This window comes from Triticum aestivum, chromosome 2B, assembly GCF_018294505.1.
Source record: "Triticum aestivum cultivar Chinese Spring chromosome 2B, IWGSC CS RefSeq v2.1, whole genome shotgun sequence".
NCBI classification, from domain to species: domain Eukaryota; kingdom Viridiplantae; phylum Streptophyta; class Magnoliopsida; order Poales; family Poaceae; genus Triticum; species Triticum aestivum.
In genome coordinates, this window is record NC_057798.1 from 788,100,803 (window position 1) to 788,124,586 (window position 23,784).

The 23,784-nt window shown below is 45.5% G+C and overlaps 1 pseudogene; it reads left to right on the forward strand.

The window, feature by feature from the left end:
* Positions 1-233: 233 nt before the first annotated feature.
* Positions 234-14,495, forward strand: LOC123039674 (disease resistance protein Pik-2-like; annotated as a pseudogene).
* Positions 14,496-23,784: the final 9,289 nt, after the last annotated feature.

Genomic DNA, 23,784 nt, shown 5'->3' on the forward strand with positions numbered 1-23,784 from the left:
ATTGGGCCGACTTTTGTGTCCGCGCTGATCCAAACGGACGCCAGCGAACGAAATGGGTCTCCCCATTGAAGTTGCTCTAATGCTCTGTCAGCCAAGGACTCGTCTTTTCTTTCTTTTCTACCTTCTCAGTCATGATAAAGCATCTGGAGATCGCGAAGAGCAGCACAAAACTCTGCATCTCCTATCCAGCCATCCACCCTCCCCACAGAGTCGATAATCAAGAGAGCGGGAGAATGGAAGGAACGACCGCCCAGCTTGTGTCCATCGTCGGGCAGCTGGTGGGTAAGGAGTACCGGCAGCTCCGCGGCGTGAGTGCCCAGGTGGCTGAGCTCAGCGACGAGCTGGAAACCATGAAAGCCATCCTCCGCATGCTCTCCGAAGCAGAAGAGGGCGCCGTGGACCACTTCATCCGGGTGTGGATGAAGCAGGTGCGCGAGCTCGCCTATGACGCCGAGGACTGCGTGCACCTCTACATCTTCCGCATCCGGTGCCGGTCCAGAGACCGCTTCCTCGTATGGTCGAAACACATGCTGGGTACGCTTTCTTCTCGCCGCCAGCTTGCTTTGGAGATCAAGGCACTCCGCGCCCGTGCTGTCGTGATCAGCGAGCGCCAGGAACGTTACGGGCTCAGCCGTGAGGTGCTGAGCCGCTCTACTTCTCCTTCCGCTTCCACGCCTGTGCTCGGCCATGCGCTCAGGCAGGTGCCAAACGACCCTGACCATCTGCTGGAATTTTTGTCTATTTGGGCCTAGCCCAATAGCAGTTTCAGAAATTCCTAATAAATCCTAGAGGCCCACGCAGCCCATTCGTGCAAGGCAAGAGGTGGAATTAAAGTTTAGTCCCACCTTGCTAGTTTAGAGGGAGTTGGACCTTTTTATAAGGGAGGCTCCTTCCCCACTTGTATGAGTATGAGAACAAGAGGGATATCCACACGCGCTCCTCCTCCGCCGCCCGCCTCGCCATGACGCGGGTTGCGGGAATGAGCCGATGTAAATTTTTGCCACGCATTACGGGTATACGAAAGGGCACGCGAAAGCTGAAACGTTTTGCTGTAGTGGAGATTGAATACGAACGGCGCACCTCTTCGCCTGCTGCCTGTTCGTTTCGTCTCCCTCGTTCTCTTCAGCTCCCAGCGCAGCCTCTCGCCTTCTTCTCTTGCGCCTATAAAAGGGAGGTCGCTCCTCCCAGAGAGACGCACCAGAATTTCTTCCTCCTCTCGCCACAAGTTCCTGAGCACTGCGCTGCTGCTACATTCTTCCTCATCCCGGCTTGCAGCGTGCACCGCAGGTCGGGACAGTAGGCCTCCGAGACCGCACCTTTTGAGTCATGTACGGAAGAAGGGTGATAAGGTTTTTGGGGAGCGCTCAGCGCGACTACTGGTTGCTTCATCACGAACGATCCGGTCGCCGACGACTACTTCCCCGACGATGACTTCTTCCCCGACGTCCACGACCTCCTCGACGACATGGCAGGCAAGGACACCAATCCCAAGTCCAGCGCTTCTGCTGCTGCTGTGCCGTACATGTTCATCTCCTTTCTGTTAGAAGTCCTGCTACAGTTCTTGGCTCTAGTTTCTGCCCTACGTATGTTAGGTTCTATTTCGTATAAGCAACTTCATCTAGTGTCTGTTCTAGATGTGTTTAGCTCAAGTTCATATATGCAGACGCTGTTTACTTTATCTCTGTCAAACTGCATGACTTGCTTTATATTTTTGCTATTTTAGTCATGCTTTATCTAGTATTTCTGTTAATAAAATCATTCGGTAAATTGCTCATATTTCCAACACCATCTAGTCGGCATCACAGAGAAGTCTACCAGACTGGCCGCCAAGGTGAAGGCGGTGACTGACAATGACATGACGCTCAAGGTTTTCTCCGTCGTGGGATTCGGCGGGCTCGGGAAGACTACGCTGGCGATGGAGGTGTGCCGGCAGTTGGAGGCCGACTTCCAAGGCCAAGCTCAAGTGTCTGTGTCCCAGGCGTTCCGCGACACGAAAGATTTGGAGGGATTACTGAAGCGCATACTTCTTCAAATCGAAGCCACGAAAGATAGGCATCGACGACGACGACGATGAACAAGATCCACCGGACGATGACATCGACAGCATGCGTGTAGACAAGCTTACCGACAAGCTCAAGGAGGTTCTCGAGGACATGAGGTAAGTATAAAACACTACGCACAAACTATCTCATATATAGGACGTACAGTATATCTCTATATATTTATTAGTTTCTATGTATTCTTTTTCATTTGAATCTATCAGTCTGAGTCTGTTAAGATTGGTCTCGAAAAGTTTTCAGATGGAACGAAATGTTAGCCACTCTCATTTGGTGGGGTCTAGATATAACGGCATATAGAATAAAGCACCCTAATCTGACTATAAATGATACTCCATTCATTTACTTGTACAAGGCCATAAATGTAAATTACAGGTATCGAGAGAAAAATTAAGAGCAATTTTAACATGATCCCTCTTACCTCCTCCTTTCACATGAGAGGTAAGAGTATAAAATAGATCTGAGCGAGGACGGGGCATCGACCCATTGGCTAGGCAGCTGGGGTTGCTGCCAGCCCACCCGAGTTCGAGTTACCTTCTTACCTCATATATAAAAGAGTCAATTACACCGGTGGTGCTAAAACTTGGCGTAAACGGTCACTTTAGTACTAGAACTTGCGGCATACATTGAAGTGGTGCAAAAACTTGACTTGACGTGTAAATACGGTGCTAATCGCGTTTGTATACACCGATGATGCTGACGGGGCATGACAACATATGATGTCAGTGACTGTATGGTGAAGATGGGCCTGTGGCCTTTTTTTTTCTTTCAAGAAACGCCTGTTTTTCCCCTTTTTTCAAGAAACAACTGTATTTTTATTTTATTTTGTTTTTTGTCCTAAAAGGCCCCTGTCACGTATAGACCTCTGTCAACCACGCACGCATGGCTAGCACCCAGCCTAGAGTTGAGTTGATTACACACAAGCATATGTGAGGTTTATATCTTCACACTAAATAACATAAATTAAGAATTTCAATCCAGTTACGGGTTTATAACCAGCGACCCGTGTAAAAGAAGGAAGGCGTGGCACTCCAACTTATGGAATCTCATGCCTATGTAGAATTGTTGTAGTTTTTTTGTCTATAGCAGAACCTGCCCGTGGGCTGCAATTTCTGTTAGTTTCTTTCATTTTTGATTTTCTTAAATATAAATTACAATATAAATAATATACAATAAAATATACTAAAATTATTCACGTATTAATTTAGAAAATCCATCAAATTAAATTATGAATTATTTGTATAATTTTAATAAGTGTGTGCATTTAAATTAATTTTAGAAGATATATTTAGAAAAATTGATCATATAAGTTCGAAAATAAAAAGGTTTTAATAATTATTTTATATAATAGTGTTCATGCTTTAACTTTTTATGGTGTTTTCAAACTGTTCATGCATTTTAATAAAGTCTATGTGTTTTATAAAAAAATGTATTTAAAACAAATATAACTATATGTATGGAAAAAATATGAGCCTAGTGTGCTAGCAGCCTATGGATTCTCAAATAAAAACATATTTACAACTATAATTGTAATCATAGTTTACATATTCTTTACAAATTTGGAAAAATGAAAATAAAAAATAATACGTTTAAAATCCGTCGCTCGAACTGTAGTCTGGTTTTGTCCAGCGGGCGATCTGTCGTAGACATAGATGCTAAAAATCCATTCTAGCTAAGCCGAGACAGTGGTTGTATTGGTAGTTCTTCGTGCTGGTATGGTATCTATCAGGTCGCTAGGTTGAAACCCCTCTGCCCTATCTTTTTTTTGAATAAAATTCTGGAGTTCATATCATTTAGCTAAAAGATATAAATGGTCACTATCCTAATAGGACATGAATTGTTATGTGAGTTTGTTGGCTAGCTAGGCACGTGGGTTATCCTGATGTCTCCAGTTAGAATGCTGGGCGACCTGTTTTTAAAATTCTGATAAATTTTGTGATGTTGGCTCACAGATGAAACCCACCCGAAGCCACACATACAATTAGTTTACACCTACAGGGGCCTTTCCGTAAAAAATTGAAAAATAAAAATCAAAGGGGTTTATCGCAAAAGGAGCATGCCACACACGACAACTCCACCATGGGGTCACTGACAGTGGGCCTGATACCATGTTGGCATGACCCGTCAGTGTCATCGGTGTATAGAAATATGATTAGCACTGTATTTGCACGTCCGAGCCAAGTTTTTGCACCAGTTCAATGTATGCCGCAAGTTCTAACACTAAAGTAACCGTTTACGCCAACTTCTAGCACCATCCGTGTAATTGACTCTATCGAAAAAGAGGGGGGGGGGGGGGGCGGGGGCGTAAGAGAGACCATGTTAAAATTTGCCAAAAATTAATGTCTGTTGAAAGTCAGCTTGTCTTCGCGTTTACCGGGTTAATTAGTGTCTGGAGGGCACATGCAAATTAGAGAAATTTGAGTGAGTCCTGAGGGAGAAAATAGTTAAGAGTGTGATTATCTTTCACTGCATGCATGTGAATATTTAAACCATGGGAGGGAGTGATGGGTTCCTAAATTTACTGAGAATTTGTTGTCTTACCTCCTGACATGACACTATGAATATATGAAGGATACCTAAGATAGTCCTCTTGACTTTTTTCTCCAAGCGTTTTCTCCCCTTCCCCTCGGCGGCTAGGACAAACCCTCCCCTCCAGACTTTACCGGCGAGCTTGTGGATTCGTCTCCCCTCTGTTTGCTGCTTCGGCGGCCGGTTGCAGGGAGCGGAAGTCCGATGCCTTCACTCCAGCTAGTAGTTTAGGTTAGAGATTTTAGTCCTTGCAGGTGATGACACTTCTTCTTTGAGTTTGTCTTCCGGGTTCTGATCCTCTGATCCTTGAGCTCATCCATGAATGTAGTCAACAGAGCTCCTGTGAAATCATGTTGCCTCCCTGGGACGGCAAAAGGTTACCGTTTCTCTTTTATGTGTGCGACCGGCTAGATTTGGTGTCAGTTGCTTCGGATCTTGAATCTATCCAAGGGTTCAACGGCGACGACTACGGCACCAGGAAATTGGTTCTTAGGGGCATGTGCACAAATACTTCCCGGCTGTCATCGATAAGGCCCAGCCGGCTTCGTTAGGGGAGCGGTGACAATAGCACGTCGGCGAGAGAGGACCATCCCGGACGGTAAACTGCTAAAGATGGGAGGTAGCAGTATACAATCATCCGCAGTTGATTTCGCAAGGGTAGTTCTAGTCATTTTCCCATTTTCCAAGATTACGCCAGCCAATCAGAAATCGGCCGTTCTGTTCGCCCTGGTTGAGCCGTCGGCCATTGCTCTACCCGCGCGCCGCCGCCAACTTGACGTGGCCGACCGGCTCCGCCGTCGTTGGACTCACCGCCGCATCCCTGTTTCCCAACGCGCTCCCGCCACAACCCTCCGCGAGTGCTTGACCTGGACCGTTGAACGCCCGTCGACCTAGCCGCCGCTTCCTCGCACTTCTGGCCGCGCCTCCCAGAAGGGCACACGCATCGCCCTCACTTGTCCATGTCCTAGTCGGTACAGTACATGCCACTTCCCAAAAGAAAAATATAGTACAGATTGCAACGTCTCCCACCTTCTCGGGCTTTGGTATGGTGATTAATCACTCAACCCCCTGGTCGATGGTGATGCTGTATTTTGGTTGATCGGTGGAGTCCGTCGATTGGTAGCTTCTGAAACACTACGTCTCATTTTCCTAGTCGGCGCCCAACGGGGTAGCGAGGTTGCTCGGTCCACGAGCTCGTTCAACTGTGCCGTACCACTGAGCGCTCGGTCCACCAGCATGGCGGGAGGGAGAGGAAGCCTCGTCAAGGAAGACGATGTGGGCCGTGAGTGCGTGCTGCGGTCGACGAACACGTTCGACAGTGTAAAGGCGACGAGGCGGCCGCCGGAATCCTAGCCAGCAGGTGCATGCATGCGGCGGAGCGGAAAAGGGGAAGAGAACGAACGGGTTCTCTTGGTCGGGAGGCCGGCTAATTTTTCTGTCTCCCGAAATTACCCTCACAGCAAGTATAGTGCTGCACACGGAACATCCAATGTCACCGGTACTGCTTGCGATGGTAGTGGCCCAGTTGAGCAGTAGAGATCGATCACCTCCCTTCCATTCCAAGAATAGACGGCTCATATTCATTGCAGGGTACCATAAAAGAGCTCAAAAATAAGTAGTCGTTTCTTTTCCTATAAGGCAAAACTCTTTGTTAACCGGTCCCCCCTCCGCCCTCACCGTGTCTCTTCACCAATTTTTCATCATCTAGTCGGTTTTTTCACCACACCATACAGACTGCACCTTCCAAGCATGCTGCTTTAATGCCATATTTTACGGCACCTTCCCATACATCGCTTAATCATATTAATTTATTTACCTTGCATGACCCGGTGAAGCAAATTTATTGAGATAAAAAGTATTTGGCCCCGTGGCAACGCACGGGCACGTACCTAGTACTAAGCAAAAATAACACCCCGCACTTGTGCGAGCAGACCCCATAGTGCACCCTAGACAGGGTGTGCCAGGCAAGTGCATAGGCACCATATGTGTGAAAGATACCTTTAGCAGGCCTTCTTACTTCTTGGACAATATTATATTGTTTTATTAAAATTATTTTTTTATTTATTAAAATTATTTCCTTTGAGGAAGTAACAGCTTTTGTGGTTTGTAACAAAAATGACGTTTGTAACGACAACTTTATTCATTGGAGGAGCAACTCTAGCATGGTCCCCATATCGATCGATCAACATAATGACATTTAGTATGATAATTTTGGTCAGAAAGGCACTATGTCGTCGCTAGGTGGTCTGCTATTTTTATTATTTCTTCTGTTCGTTAACTGCCATGGTTAAAAATGAATAGATTGGAAGTTTTTCCCCAAAAAAGGCTGCTCTAGCGAAGTCATCATCCGTCCCTCGGCCTGCCTAAGTTATGAAACACGCTCCATATCCAGCCCGCTAGCCTCCATACTTGAGGCTAGACTCCATATCTAAGGCTAGGGGCATTTATATGTAGCAGCCATCATACGCAATCGGCCATCGGCCCCTTCGCCGGTGCCACCACCCAGACCCTATCCAACCCCATTCCCATCTTCGCCACACACACCCTAATCGCCTGCCGCAACCCCGTCCCATGTGTCCCCTCATCCCTGTCACCGCCACCCATGTCGACCATGTCACAGTCGCGCCCTCCTTGTGGAACTTTCCCTGATGAGATCAAAGAGGGACATGCTGAGAGAGAGAGTTCTGGGAGAGGGGTGGGAGTACTCGGAGTGGGTCAAGGATGAGGCACACCTTAAGGCTAAATCAGTCGTCGGCCCTCCGCTCCTCTCTTGAGTACTTGGACTGCATGTCGATTGCCACCACCACAAAAATGGTCGCCACACTCACGTCATCCTTCAAGAATGTGGCCTTACCTCGCATCGAGGACACTGAAACATTCGCCGACCACATGGCCGCAGAAGTCATGACAGCCGATGTTTAATATGGAAGAGCTCGTAGTTTACCAAGAGGATCATGAGCTCGTAATTTACCAAAGAATCATTGTATTCCTTCTTGAAATCCATTTTATAAATTCATGTTGAAATTGATGTTTACTGTGGTACTAATAAACTTCAATTATTGAGGTGGTGAATGAAATTGAATTAAACTCTGAATCAAATGCATTCTGAATTTTGGATTTATGGGAAGAACCATTGTAATCAATGAAAAGTCGAACTCAGAATGGCCCACATAAACCTAAATGTTACCGATCTTTTCAATTGTTCCACACCATCGAGAATCCTTATTGAGAATTATCAAATATTTATGGTCTAAAACTACAAAGGAAACAACTTAATCCTAGCATCACTTCACGTCATAATTTAAGGATCATTGCTCACCATGGAAGAAATCATATGCAACAACATATATTGTGGAAATAGTTCTCGCAACACCCCTATCTTAACATTAGCATATTGACATCAGATTTTTAACATGAAAAGCCCCCAAATTGGGACAACAACTATGGACGAAGCCACCCAAATCTTCTTCCGCCATTATCAAATGGTGGGTATAAAATTTCTTCTGTAGGTACCACTAGATGCAATCATACATCAAGATCTCTACATCATGGTTAGCAAGAACAAGATTTTGGGTTACAGCTAGGGATTAGAACAATTTCACCAAAGGATAACGGAACCGCAACCTGAAGGAGACAAGGTGGTGGATCTGAACTTCATGACCATGGGGGTTAGATCCCTTTGCTTGATGGAAAAATCCTACCTTCAATCTTTCTCTCCTTCCCATTCTCTCTCGCTTTTCTCTTCTCTTATAGACTGGAGGCTAAAACTCAGAATCCTACCTCTGCTTGGTGGCTGTTGGAGGGGAGGCTAGACACCCCCCTTCCCATCCATATAAAATTCAAAATGACGCTAGGTAATAACCTTAATGGGTAGTTGGCTCTTGCATAGTTTTGAGTTGCCTAAAATCGTCAAATGGCCATAACCCCCACAACCCTCATCAGTAGGATATCCCAAGAATTCTACCCCTCTGACTCATGAGAGGGGCACAGCCATGCCCACTACCTTGCAATATATTGTTCATCATATCAAAATCATTCTTGTCGGTATGGATCTTCTCAAGTTATAGCAACTTCGAGTTCACAACATCTCGCGTCCAATAGTACCTCACATCAATGCACTTGGATCGAGAGTGATTACTTGAATTTTTTGCAAGGTGAATAGCACTTTGACCATCGCAAAATAGAACATACTTATCTTGCTTCACATCAAGCTCTTGCAAGAAGTTCTTCATCAATACAAACCATCAACTGCAACTATATACTTAGATTTTTCTAGTTGACATAGAAACATATTTCCGCAATCTTGATTGCCATGACAAGTCTCCTCTACATAAGTCATCGGGTATCCAAAGGTGGACTTCCTACAATCAATGTCACTAGCATAATCTGCATTTGTAAAGCCTTGCAATGTGGGATCACTACTTCCAAAGCATAAACATGACATAGAAGTTCCTTTGAGATACCCAAGAATTCACTTCATTGCTTTGCTATAAGTTTTACATGGCTTTGTCACGAACCGGCTAACAACTCCAACTAGCAATATCAAACCAAGTTCACATTATGGCCTACATTAAAGTGCCCACTGCAAATTGGTCTGGTATTTTATTCATTTATTATTTCCCCTTCTTGCTTGTAGGACATTTTGTAGCAGTTAATCTGTGATACATTGCAAGCAGAGAGTTCATAAGTTTTGCATCCTTCGTATTGAACCTTTCAAGTACTTTCTCATTGTATCTTCCATGTGAGAGCGGGAACAACTCCCTTGATCTTCATGCCAAATATTTGCTTAGCTAGTCCCGAATCATTCACGTCAAATGATTTACTCGCTGCTCGGCCTTCTTAAGGAGAGCAATCATCTTTGTGTCATTTCCAACAATCAACATGTCATGAACATATAGCAAGAGAGTAATAAAACCACCCTCGACGTACCCCTCCATAAATACACAATGATTAGGTTGTGCTTTATGGGAATCAAGCTCGGTCATAAAAGACCCCAACTTCTTGTACCACTGTCGAGGAGCTTACTTCAAGTCATGCAAACACTTCTTCAATTTGCAAGCTAAGTGCTCCTCGACCACAACCATGGAAACACACACACACACACACACATGATGTTTGTGTGTGTGTGTGTGTGTGTGTGTGTGTGTGCGTGCGTGTGTGTGTGTGTGTGTGTAACCATGTAAGAATGTTGACATCACATGAACTTGCTCAATTTCCATGTCCATGGTAGCAGCCATGCCAAGCACAATTCAGATTGAAGACATCTTGAACACTGGAGAAGATATTTCATCAAAGTCAATACCCTTTGTTGAGTGAAACATTTCACACCCAATCTAGATTTATACCTTGGATATGAGCTGATTTATTCAGTCTTCACTCTATAATCTGTCACATCAATTTTCCTTGGACTATGCGATGTATGAGTTGTCACATGATCTACCACTTCATTATTTGCACCCGGAATCTTACTCACATATGCACCTCTGTTAAGTATCCGGATTTCCATGGCTCGCCGAGTAGGAACCGCCATCAGTTCTAGCTTTGTTTGGAGGTTCAACCTATAACCAGTCACCATACTTGAGACCCTTGTCCTCGTGAACACGTGCACCCATCTTTGTAGTCTTGGCCGACCAGAACACACACTTTACTGAATCGAGCCAACTTCTTGCATCTAGCAAAGAACACTTGTCACCCTTTACCACGGACTATGCTAACCCACTTTGTTAGGTTGCCACCCATCACGAAGGACGCGAACGTAATCTCCACATGAATTTTCATTCAACCTCATCTCTAGAATTTTCCTTGCATTTCTTAGAAGTTTTTTTGGCAAGATCCTTTTTGAAAAACCATCAGGGAGCCGCTGGAATTATAGCTGAGCTGGCATATGCACTATGCTCACATCTTCCATAGTACTAAAGTCATCATATGGACTTAACAACACCGACCAACTCCTAAATAACCACGACCCCTGCATCAGCATCCTTTCCAATCGTCAAGGGCGGGCAACCTGGAAAATGAATAGGTTAGGCCCGACGGGGCGGAAGAAGTTTCCTCCGCCAGATTCCAAGCGCTTTCACTGATTTTTTTATCTATATGAACCCTAGCGAGGGCAAGCCTCCTCGCACTCTCCTTCAAGTCTAGATCATTTTCATCACAACATCGTCGAAGGCTTCATCGTTCAGCTGCTTGGAAAACTCAACCTTGGTGGCGCAACCGCCGCCTCCACACGTCGTGGAATGTGTGTTCGACGGCGTTGCTTACTTAGCAACTGCGTCAAGTTCTTCTTGCCACTCTCCCCCCTTTTTTCTAGCTTTGACCATTTTTGGTACAAAGGCCTTGCCGGAGAAAGGTTCATTTGGGTCATAGAAGAGCTCAATAGGGGATACAAGGTTAATACTCTTCCCCAAATCAAGGATGGCAAGGCCCTCGGGGAGCTGTTGCATGTCATTTTCTGCAGCAGGGTTCAAGTCGAATTAGAAGCCCTGCTCTAGGCAAACGATGGAGGGAAGCGTCGGGGAAGTCATAGTCATTGTCATCGATGCTATAAGCTCAGGCACCACGGTGATCGTGAAACATTGGTGATTAATACACCAACAATCCCATGATTAACCCCGAACCATGGAAGATAGCAGAGGGATGTGTGGTGCTCGAAGGAATCTCAATGATGATAAAAGTGATGTGGTGGGTTTACCCAAATTCAGGCCACTGGGTGGTTTCTAGACCTACGTCCTCCCTACTGGGGTTTATAGATCAATGAGTACATTACAATGGTGTAGATGTAATTTATGAAGAGCTAGCTTAAACGTAGGTTGCCTCTGAAGTTGATGATCCTACGGCGGAGGTCCATATGTCTCTCATATAGGTAGATGGATGCCAGTTGTGGTAGCTATCTTCGGGGGATACGGTATGATCACTGATTCCGGTATTAATATGGAGAACACATATCCTATAATAGCCAGATCCCGACATAGCATACCCTTCCTTATCCTCTGAGTGCCTACTTGGGTACAGAAGGTGCGTGACTCAAGAGTTCTCTTTCGGATGATTCGGTCTACGGACTCCCATAGGGTACCCTCCTTGGACTAGGTATCCTTACTCACCGACATCCCCCTTGTGTACAATAGAAATATGTTCTGTTTGGTGGACTTGGTGCACGACCAAAAGACACACATCGATTAGTAGTGACTTGAGATTATTTCTCCTAACAAACTATAGAAAAGTGAAAAATGTACAAAGAATTTGCGATTTAGTATAGCACTGTATTTGTTTGATTTATAAAAGATTTTAGGTAATGCTTTTGGAGTGTAGAAAGCAAATTTTTAATTTTATATTTCTAAATAGTTTTCCTTCCTATGTTTTAAAACGAGTTTTGGGTTTCAGCTTGGCAATCACATGAAAAAAATACATTCTCAATGGAAAGAAGAATCATTATTCACTTCCAAAGATCATCCGATGACTAAAGTTTTATCTTTGACCTATCCAGAAATATATGCAGCATTTGTTCTCCATCTCAATTCATCTAAAATATAGAAGAGACAACAAGGTATTGGTGCTGGATGAAGTATCATTGTAATATGGTGCAATTTTGTATTATGAAACTATGTAGTCTAATTAATATGTGCTAAATACAAGTGGTTGTACTCGCTGTACTAGTTGAGAAAAAGGAGCATCTTAATAATGTTATGCAGCTGTGTAATTACTACGGTAGAAAACAAAAATGTTTTAACACCCATTATCTTATTTCTTGAAAACAAAATCGATATCACATCTTTGTAGATGCCCTTAAGCTACCATGTTTCTGTCATTAAGCAAGATATAGTCATAATGAAGGTAGATATTGCTTTTCATGCGTCCTAATTAATAAGGAATTCTGTTTGCAAAACTAGGTACCTCATTGTGATCGATGATGTATGGACAATTCCAACATGGGATGCAATCAAATCCAAGTTGCCAGAGAACAACAAGGGAAGCAGAATCATTGTGACCACTCGGTTAGAGACCGTGGCCACATCATGTAGTGAAGCTAGAAGTGTTGATGAAGACTGCATTTATTTGATGGAGCCCCTCAATTTGGAAGACTCTAAGAAGTTGTTCCTCAGCAGAGTATTTGGTCCAATGGATGCCTCTTGCCCCGAGGGCCTGAAACCTGAAATGGACAAAATTTTGAAAAAATGCGGTGGGCTGCCAATGGCCATTATTAGCATTGCCGGCCTCTTGGCAAGCCATAAACAGTCCGAGGGCCAAGATATGTGGGAAAGAATTCGCAAATCGATTGGGTCTCACATGGAAAGCCACCATACCCTTGAAGGGATGAGAGACATAGTTACTCTCAGCTATAACCACCTACATCATTACCTCAAGGTCTGCATGATGTACCTCAGTATTTTCCCAGAGGATTATGCCATTGCTAAGGATCGTCTCCTGAAAAGATGGGTCGCTGAAGGATTAGTTGCTGAGGTCCGGGGTTTGACCTTGATGGAGGTTGCAGAAGCATACTACAAGGAGTTGGTGAGCAGAAGCATGATTGATCGGTCCGGTGAAGTAGTCACCTTCTACGATGGGAGGGTGGACATGTGTCGGGTACACGACATGATGCTCGAGGTCCTCGTGTCAAAATCCTTGGAGTGTAACTTTGTTAGCCTGGTAGGTGGTCCGCATGAAGGGATGTCGTATGATAGGATTCGCCGCCTATCCATCCACGGCGGAGAAGAGGCAGAGGATTCTCCATGGAACACAACTGCAGCGTGGGATAGTAGGATGAATAGCATCGAGGAGATGAAGATGGATCATGTCCGATCACTGAGCATGTTTCGGCACGAAGATCACACAAAGTTGCTTGATCGGCTGGGCGAGTTCACCCTGCTTAGGGTACTTGACCTGGAAGACTGCACGGGCATAGAAACAAAGCATTTGAAACAAGTTTGCCGGATGTACTTACTAAGGTTTTTGAGCTTGAAAGGTACAAGTATCAATAGGATGCCTCCAGAAGTCGGTGAGCTAGCGAATCTGGAGACACTTGATGTACGTCAGACGTACCTTGAAGATCTACCAGAGACTGTGTCAATGCTACAAAAACTGGAACACCTGCTAATCAACAACAAGGTTAACATTTTCACGAAGTGTTGGACTGCCCGCAGGGGCCTGCGTAGGATGAAGGCACTACGGACGGTGAATGAAATAGTGTTTGGTTGTGATTCTAATGCTGCCAAAGAGCTCGGTCAACTACAACAGTTGAGAGAGTTACGTATGGCCGTCCTCAGCGATCCTCCTAATGAGGATGCTAACCAAATGCTGGCAGAGTCCCTGAGCAAGTTATATTCCCTCAGGTGGCTCAACATCTCTGACATCAGTAACCGTGGTCATCAAGAGAAATCATTGAACTTTTTACATGATGTCAAGTCACCGCCGCGGTTCCTCCAGTATCTTAGGATCGGCTCCCACATTGACAAATTGCCTGATTGGGTTGGGTCACTGAATGATCTCGTTGAGCTTTCCATTGCTTGGACATACTTTGGTGATGACAAACTTTTCAACCCAATATGTAAGCTGCCCAAGCTGAAGTACTTGAACTTGGAGGCGTACGTCTACACAGAAAGAGCACTGGTTGTAAAAGCTTCCCACAGCTTTCCGGCGCTCAAGGACATGTACTTGAACTTCGATCTGGAAGGTATGGGAGTTCTCATATTTCAAAGAAGTTCAATGACAAAGCTCGAGAAACTCCACGTGAGATTTCTGCGAAGACAAACCAAGAGAGTCAAAGGCATGAAGCATTTGGCAAGTCTTAAAGAGGTGGTAATTGAAGGTAAGAAAGGTAACTGTGCATTGGTCCGTGCAGCGGAGCAACTAAAGAAAGTGAACAGGAGCCGCTCAGAAACAGATCAGATCAAGATTGCAGTGTTATACGAGTGATCACTCTGTTCTGCCATTCTGCTTGCTGGAAGCTGGTCTGGCTTGGTTCATTACCTCTTTCATATGTGTTGTTTGTGCAGTTTTTTCTTCTGAACTATTCGCAATTTGGCTTCGCCAACTGGTTATCCCTACCCACACCGTTATGGTGTTATTTGCTTCTTGTGCTGTAGACCTAGCTGGGCGTCCTCGGCAGTTTAAGACTTGTGGTTGTTAAGCAAGCATTATTACTGTGTAATAAAGCTGTAATTCGCGGCAATTTAGACTTGTTCTTCTCTTGGACGTTGCTTTCTGTTCATCTGTATAATTCACAGGCAAAGTTGGCTGCTTTTGTTCTTGTTATTGTTCATACAGGTATTGCATTAGCCTGTGTGGCTGCATGCATCTATCCGATGCAGAGGCCGGGGTTGACCTCCTTTTCAAAAAAAAAATTGCATTAGCCTGTGGACCAAGTATAGGATCCTTGCTAACTTAGCTATCCGGTGTGTTCTGGATACACAGCGACACATCTATTGATTGTACCAGGTGCGCTAGTTTAGCACTTGGATGGAATAAACAGACTGGTTAATTTATGTATATATCTTTTACACATTTATCAATGTTGTCTCAATTTCGAAATTGTTAAAATAACTGAATTCTCTTGGTTGTCAATGTTGCTTTGGTTACCAGACTAGCTCAACTTAACCAGACTCGTACTGTGAATAAGCTGAAACCAAGGAACCAAACAATCATGATTCCCGCCTTGTACATTTTAAGCTTGTCCGAGCACATGACAAGGAAAGCAGTTATGAGAAGAAGAAAAATGCAAGAATCTAATACTCCCTACGTTCCAAAATATAGTCTTTGTAGAGATTTCACTGTGGACCACATAACGGAGGGCCAAAGGAAAGCTCGATCCAAGAACAGGGAGATAAGTGGTGCGTACCAGGCCTACAACAACACCTTTTAGAGCAACTCTAGTAGACCCTACATCCATCCGACCGGCAAAACGTGTTTGCAGTTCGCGGGAAAACGCCTTTGCGGGCCGGCGCGCACGGCCGCGGATGCAGAACCCGCATAACGGACCCATAAAAAAGCATCGGCTTTGCGGGGTCTGATATGGTGCAGCTCCTCCCGGCCCGGAAAATCTAAATTTGCACCTTGATTTGATTCAACATAATGCATTTCTTTACTTTTTCAACAACATTGGATACATAAAACAACACCAAATCTTTGTAGAATAGCAAAACCAAAGAAAACAAGAACCACAAGTATGCATTTTAGAAGATTACCAACTTCCATATGCTCCCACTAGTTGAAGCAATATCTTCTCCGTGCACTCATTGTTGATCTGCGGATTCTTGATCTTACATTCTTCATTCTTCATCTTTGGTTCGGAAAAAGTAGATGTTGCTTCCACTCTAGTTGCACATGCAGCCGCATCATTATTTTCCATTCTACTAAGGAGTGCATCAACATCTATTAACTTTCTTTCTATCAATAAATCAATGTATTGGCCTTCCCAAAACCAAAATGAGCATCCATCTTCTTACACAAAAGAATGATCATGTTCGGAATGAGGATCCGCAATTGAACCAAAGAATGAGCTATCAAAATGAGCTACGCAAGTGCACGTACCCGTCGTTTTCGCATTTGAAGAACACCCATCCAGGGTGCTTCGGCATGGCCGAAGTAAGCCGCAACACTGTCTATGTGCAGTCGTCGCATTATATGCTGGGCACCGCAGCGGCGAGGGGGAAACCCGCGAATACGCGGGTTGGGGCCGAGATTTTGCCGCGCCCCCCAAATTTTTTTGCTGCCGGGACGGGATGCGGGGTCTGATCGGGCAGGTTTTTCCACCCCGACCCGCATTTTGGCGGTTATTTTTTGGGTCGGGGCGAGATGCGGGGTCTGCTAGATTTGCTCTTAGCACACTGTAGCTTCTGCAACCAGAAGGCTAAACGGGCCATTAGCCTGCCTGGAACACGAATGATACTTCGGGTGAAATAACTGTTCCAATATGAACGAATGGTCATTAGATGTCGTAGTTAATGTTCAAGGCCATTCACTGAACTGAATACACCCCAGGAGTACCTTAGATTAAAACCACACACATCAAGCAAATACTGCCAGCCTCACCTGATTTCAAGTTTAAAAATACGGAAAAAGGTCCCACTTGTTACTCCTCATATCGGTAAAAAACTTCTGTCCCGAATAGAGTGAAACAGGGGAAATGTTTGCCGTCCCTTGTACAGTCCTCCACTTTTTCTGAACCCCGTAAATAATCGCGGAACCTGATTCTTCCTACATACTACTTTCTTGTTCAGTTGGACAATCAAGATTACAACCATGCTTCGATGAGAAGTTTACCGGCCCTTTCCGGTTAGCCAGCATGTGCAAGACGACTGGCAATGGGCTTATGAGCATGTGTCTTTTGTTCTCCGACTGAGGCAGCTAATTCGAGGAATTTCAGGTACTGGTTGCCTCATTGGCACGCCTGAGAGTTGGGAGTCCCTTTTTCTGCGTTACCTACAGAGTAAGAAGAAATGCTAAGAGAATGGGGTTTGGAGGAAAATTAACCTGCTGGGTTGCTGGATAATTTCGTTATCTACAGAGTGCAGAATTCGGCGATGCAGAGCAGAGGAACCCCTTGGCGGCTGACACAACGGTCGAGCTGGGAGGATCGCTAGCTCGTACAGCAACCCCGTCTCCGTCGCTTCTGTCTGTGGGGCGACGGAGAGACGCCTGGGGAAGGGAGTTCTGGCCGGCGCCGGCGGCGGACCCTAGGGCTCGCTCCGTCGTCCCTCGTGGCATATCCTATTTAGCGCTGCAGGCGCCGGTTTCTTCGGTTTCTGCAAACCGGCACCTGCAGGCGAGGTAGCTGGGCTTGGCCCATTTATGTTTTTTCTCTACCGTTCATAAAATGATGCATCTGCCGGATATCGAACCCGCACCCAGCTCCTTCGAGGCATCAAGCATAACCGCACCCAGCTCCGTCGCTTCTGTCTGTGGGGCGACGAAGAGACGCCTGGGGAAGGGAGTTCTGGCCGGCGCCGGCGGCGGACCCTAGGGCTCGCTCGGTCGTCCCTCGCGGCATATCCTATTTAGCGCTGCAGGCGCCTGTTTCTTCGGTTTCTGCAAACCGGCGCCTGCAGGCGAGGTAGCTGGGCTCGGCCCATTTATGTTTTTTCTCTACCGTTCATAAAATGATGCATATGCTGGATATGGAACCCGCACCCAGCTCCTTCGAGGCATCAAGCATTACCGCACCCAGCTCCGTCGCTTCTGTCTGTGGGGCGACGGAGAGACGCCTGGGGAAGGGAGTTCTGGCCGGCGCCGGCGGCGGACCCTAGGGCTCGCTCGGTCGTCCCTCGCGGCATATCCTATTTAGCGCTGCAGGCGCCTGTTTCTTCGGTTTCTGCAAACCGGCGCCTGCAGGCGAGGTAGCTGGGCTCGGCCCATTTATGTTTTTTCTCTACCATTCATAAAATGGTTAAAAAAATGATGCATCTGCCGGAGATCGAACCCGCACCCAGCTCCTTCGAGGCATCAAGCATAACCACTAGGCCAACAAAGGACTTGTGCTTTCTAAGCGTATTTTTTCCTTTCACTCTTCAGTCAGGGACCCCCTGGTTTTGGGAAGCTTCTAGAAGCTTCCTAAAATCGGGTTTTCACTGTTTCGCTGCACATTTTCGAGGACGATTTTATTCGAGTTTTCTTTTCTTTCCTTTCATAAATTTTTTGTTTAAAAAATGATGAACTTTTTCTCAAATTCCATGAACTTTTTTCGAAAACAATAAACTTTTTTCAAAAATGATGAACTTTTATTCAAAAACGATGAACTTTTTTCAAATTTGGTGAACTTTTTTTCAAATTCAATGAACTTTTTCTCAAGTTCTATGAACATTTTTAAAAAATAATGAACTTTTTCCAAATTCGATGAACTTTTTTCAAAAATGATGAACTTTTTTCAAAGTGGCTAAACCTTTTTGAAATTTGATGATTTTTTTAAATTTGATGAACTCTTTTCAAATTTGAATGAACTTTTTCAAACTCCATGAACCTTTTGGAATTATCGAAATTTCCGTTTTTTATGATTTTTTAAAAATCAATGGTCGACCAGTCAACTAGTCAAGCGCTAGAGCGAGCGGGCGACTGTGCAGCGTGAGTCGAGCGGCTAGGAGCAGGCGAGCGCCCAGCTCTTTTAAATGGGCCGGCCCAAAATTAAGCTGCTGCGGGCGCCAGTTCTGGATCTGGTGAAAACAGCGCCGATTAGGAGCTCCCGTCCCTCTCGACCTCGCCCGTCCACTGCTTCCAATTCCTTCTGACGGAGAAGTCTCGGCCCAAACTAAACAACTGTTTCATCTCTATTTTTTCCCGTCAACTGAAAACCCAGCTTCAGCCCAAACTATCCTCGGGCTTCCATTTGGGCCCATCTTGCTCGTGTCCCCTCTCTCTGAAATCTTTTTACTATTGGAGACCCTCGGAAGAAAAAAAAGGCGATTCTCATTTACAAAGTAAGCGAAATACATGAATTTATAAAGGATCCTTTGTTGCGATACCTTTGGAAGGCACAACTATTTGGAATCATATTCCACTAACAAAAACCATGTATGATCTAAGATGCATGCACGGTCATTGGGTTTTATGCTCTTGTGACTTACACACCATATGCTTGCTAAAACTACACATCCTAGGTGGTCAATATCACTTTCTTCATAGGACCCATTGGCGGATAGTTGAAATCTCCGCACAGTGTATAGTTGCAGCCGTCGGGAACACAATATAACACTGAGTCACACTTGGCACCTTCTTTGCATTTCGCCCGTCCCCTCTGGTTATACCAGTAAGTGCATGAGCTGCTACAAACGTTGGGACTACATGATGTTATCAGTGGTGGGATAACACTAGTAGAAGAAGGGCCATTCGAACCGGTTCGTGATGGCCATTTGTCCCGTCCGAACCGGAACTAAAGGATCATAACTAAAGCCCTCTACCTTTAGTCTCGGTTCGATCGGGAACTGGGACAGATAGGACTCCACGTGCCGGAGCGGCTTGCCCAGGCAGGGGGACCTTTTGTCCCGGTTGGTGCCACCAACCGGGACCAAAAGGCTTCCACGCGTCAGCAGTTCAGGGGCTGGGTTTTTTTCCTGAAAGGGGAGGGGGGGTTGGAGGGTTTTAGGGGTTTTGTAGGGTTAATTTAGGGGTTTCATATATTGTGTTAGCTAGCTAATAGAGAGGAGTATTCTCCGTGTTTTGTAGGGTTAATTTAGGGGTTTCATATATATACAATATAAGATCGTGTATGTCCCCTAACATCTGAACTGAACTTCCACATGGTATTCTCCGTGCTTGTCGATGACATGGTCAAGAAAGAATCCCGTCAATTCTCTTGAATTGCTCGTATGCGATCTTGTGGTAGGAGTTCATCCCGCGTCTACCACATCTAATTTCAAGAAGGGGGTCAAATACATATATATGAATGAAGCTGAACACAAATGACGGTGATAAAATAAAATTATGAATATCATTGCTTACGCACTTCATATTGTTGTTTAGAGTAGCCCCGCTCACAGGTGGTGTGGTGGATGAACTCGCAAATGTAGTATCCACGCAAATCATTCCTGGGTTCCTACCACAACCACTTTACAAGAAATAGAGGTCAATCAAACTGATAAGCAAGCATGCTAAATGGTATTGATGAAACTAGCTAGAATCGATGGGAGATGCGCGGAACTAGCTAGTAGCTAGTACTTACTTTCGGGTGGTCAAATCGCAGTTGCGCCGGCAGTCCCGGAGCTTGTGCGGTGAACTTTTTCCAAACCCTGCCAGACAAAAAAAACAATTACATGATATCAGGAAATGAATAAAGTTGCCGATATTGTGCGATAATGATCGATTGAACTTACTTTTCGAGCATTTTAGTCATGGTCGCATACTCCTCCGGATTTTTTCGTTTGTAGTCTATGACGGTTACTAGTCCTTGCTCAAGCTTAATCTCTAGCAGAATAAAGGGGAACCTACGCATGCATGCATAACTCATCAATTACATTACTATAACCTCGAGTAATAAGGGAAATCGAATATGCACAAGACAATAACACTCACTTGTATTTGTAAGGAAAGAGTATTGTAGCTTTGTTTTGATTTCGAAGTAACGATGCGAGCAACTTGGCCTCGGTTTGTCTGGCATCATGTTTAACACTCCATTCATCCATGAGATTTGTGTTAATGAACCCAATATCACCTACTTGTCTTTTCTTCAATTCAGCAATCTTCAATCTGCATAATATAGTGAGGATAATTATATATACATGCAATGAAAGAGCTGAGCTATATATAGAGACTTAACTAATTACAGAAAAGTAGTACTTATAGACAGTAGCAAGTGATGACTGTTTTATCGAGGGCCTTTTGATTGTAAAACTGGAAGAACTCTCATATGGGACTAACAACAGATCAATTCCAACGAGGTCGTGCTCCTTTTTTACCGATAGCGACAAAGTATTTTTCCCAGACTTCCTGCAGATGTCCATGTACCAATCATGGAATCTTTGCATCATCATTGTTAGGGAAGTACCAGGTCTGACGAGAGGCTTCCCATGCTCGAATCTTAATGTGTCCACCTCCATTATTCCAAAAATTATTGCATCATCGTCAGTCATGTAATCTCCAGGATTGGTACCGGGCAGCACCCCGGAAGATTAGCGACGATATCACTAGACACATTGAGCGAGGGGCACGATTGATTCGCTTGTTCGCCGAGCTGGGGAATTTGTTTCCCTTTTCTTCGTTCTACTTCTGGCTGTATTGCCTAGCTTGAGAGATGATGGACCGTATCTGTATTGCATCCCGCCTCTGGTTGTACTACCAGACGCCGGAGCAGCCGGAGCGGCTGCGGCTGTCTTCTTTCGTTGGTTAAGAGGCGGAGCAGCCGAAGGCGGACTGCTACGACGCGCCGGAGCAGCCAGAGCGGCGGCGTCTGTGTTCCGCCGTCGCTTACGAGGCGACGAAGGAGGAGGCGGGCTGCTCGGACGGGCCGGGGCAGGTGGAGAAGGAGGCAGAGTACTGCCGCCCTCACGCGCCGGAGCAGGAGGTGGAGTGCCCTGATCACTCACCGGAGGAGGCGGAGTGCCCAGCTGACTAGCAGGAGCCGTGGAGTTCAGAAGCTTGATGTGCTCCTTACGCCATAGACACGGAGTATGCATAACAAGACCCAGCTGAGTCTCCCCATCACCTGTAGGGTGGTCAAACTGGAGCTCCTCAAATCCCTCCATTATTTCGTCCACTATCACAACAGCATAGCCTTGTGGAATCGAACGGCAGTGAAAAGTTGCTCCGGGTGAAGGAGGGAACACAGAGCCGACAACCGCCTTGACTTTGAGCTGATCCCATTGCGTCATATGGTGGCACTGGTGTGAATCCGTGATAAAATCCACGGGGTAGCTAGGACCCGTCAAGTCAGGCTACTCAGTGAGCTCAGTGGAAGCCACGCTGATTCTCTGCTGAGATGGCGGGGTAGCATCTGGGGTAGCATCTTGGGCAGGATCTCGCAGCTGCTGGTTCTCAGCATCTCGTTCCTCTAGCTTTCTTACCCTTGCCTTAAGCTCCTGTAGTTCGCTCTGCTCCACTTTCCTCCTCCTATCATGGGTTTTGTAACCGCCTGCGTCGAGAAATCCAACCTTCCACGCAACGGAGCCTGGCGTGCCTCGTGTTCGTCCAGGGTGCTCAAGATTCCCGAGGGCCCTTGTGAGCTCGTCGTTCTCTCTGTCGGGAACGAACTTCCCTTCCCGCACTTCATTGATTGCTTTCCGAAGCTTCGTGACGGGTGTTGCACGTTGCTCGTCCATCCAGCAGCACTTCCCTGTTTCAGGGTCCGATGTTCCACCAGCCCCGAAGAACCAAGTCCTACAACGGTCTGGCCAGTGCAATATCTCTGGTTCGACCCCTTTAGCAATCAGGTCCTGCTCAGCCTTGTCCGACAACGGCCGGGCTTTGAGGTAGCCACCTGACCCCATGCGATGGTAATGCTCCTTCTTTGCGGCATTTATCTTGTTAGTCACTGACATCTTCTTACTCGTCTCCGATGTCTTGTTGGCCGCAAATGCGGGCCAGTGATCTCTTATCTTCTCAAATCGGTCGGTGAATTCTAGAGTCTTGTCTTTGTCGACAAAAATTGTTTTCAACTCATTCTTCCACCTCCTGAATAGATCTGCCATCTTCTTGAGAGCATAGGACTTGATCAATGGCTCTATAACTGGATTCTTCGGATCCTCCTCTTCCGGTAGGGTGAAATTTACCTTCAGCGCTTTCCAAAGATCTTCTTTATGTCTATCTTCGACAAAAGAAACTTGAAGAAACTCTTCCTTCTTAGGCTCATTCCATAGCTCGATGCTGATCGGGATCATGTCACTAACAAGAACCCCGAACTGAGCAGAAAATGCTTCCTTGGTCCGGAGGGGTTTAATCGGTTGGCCATCGCGCGCGATTTCTATGATCGTGAACCTTTCATCCGGGCACAACTTTTTCTTCGGGCCTCGTTTCTTTACTGAAGTATTGCTTGAACTGGAGGGCTATATAAAAGAAGAAAGAAGAGTTAATATATGTACATACCAAAATAATTAATGCACAATTAGCTAGTCAGCACATGCTTAATTATATATATATATATACCTCGCCAGACTTTGCAATAGGTGATCCCAACTCTGTTCGGTCAACAGAGCCGTCATCACGGCCGCCGGAGCCACCATCACGATCATGACCCTCCTCCATTGTTTGATCAACGCAGCCTGCTTCCTCTCCTTGCAGACCTTCTTCGATGTCATTGAGAAACGACAAGACTACATCACCTCCGTCGCGGATTATGTCCCCCAATATCTCTTCTTGACCGAAGTCTCTTTGATGATCCATAGTTTCTGCAAATATTACAACATGGCAATTAATATACAAACGTGAGAGGTGGATATATCGAAGTTATCAGGGAGAGGGTATATCGACAACGACGACATATACATAGAAAAAATCTTATCACGGAGGGAGTATATATATTGACCCCCCCCTTCATGTCGAAGTTATCCGAGAGGGGGTATATCGACAACGATGACATATACATAGAAAAAATGTTATCGGGGAGGGGGTATATATATCGACCCCTCCTTTTGTCGAAGTTATCGGAGAGGGGGTATATCGACCGCCTCTCTCTCATGATTGTCTGGCATTTGTGTAGTGTCAAAGGATTCAAACAAAACCATGTCTCCATCATTAGGCGAAAGTAGCAGGCGCATGATGGTACGAAGCTCTCCAAAGTTGTTTT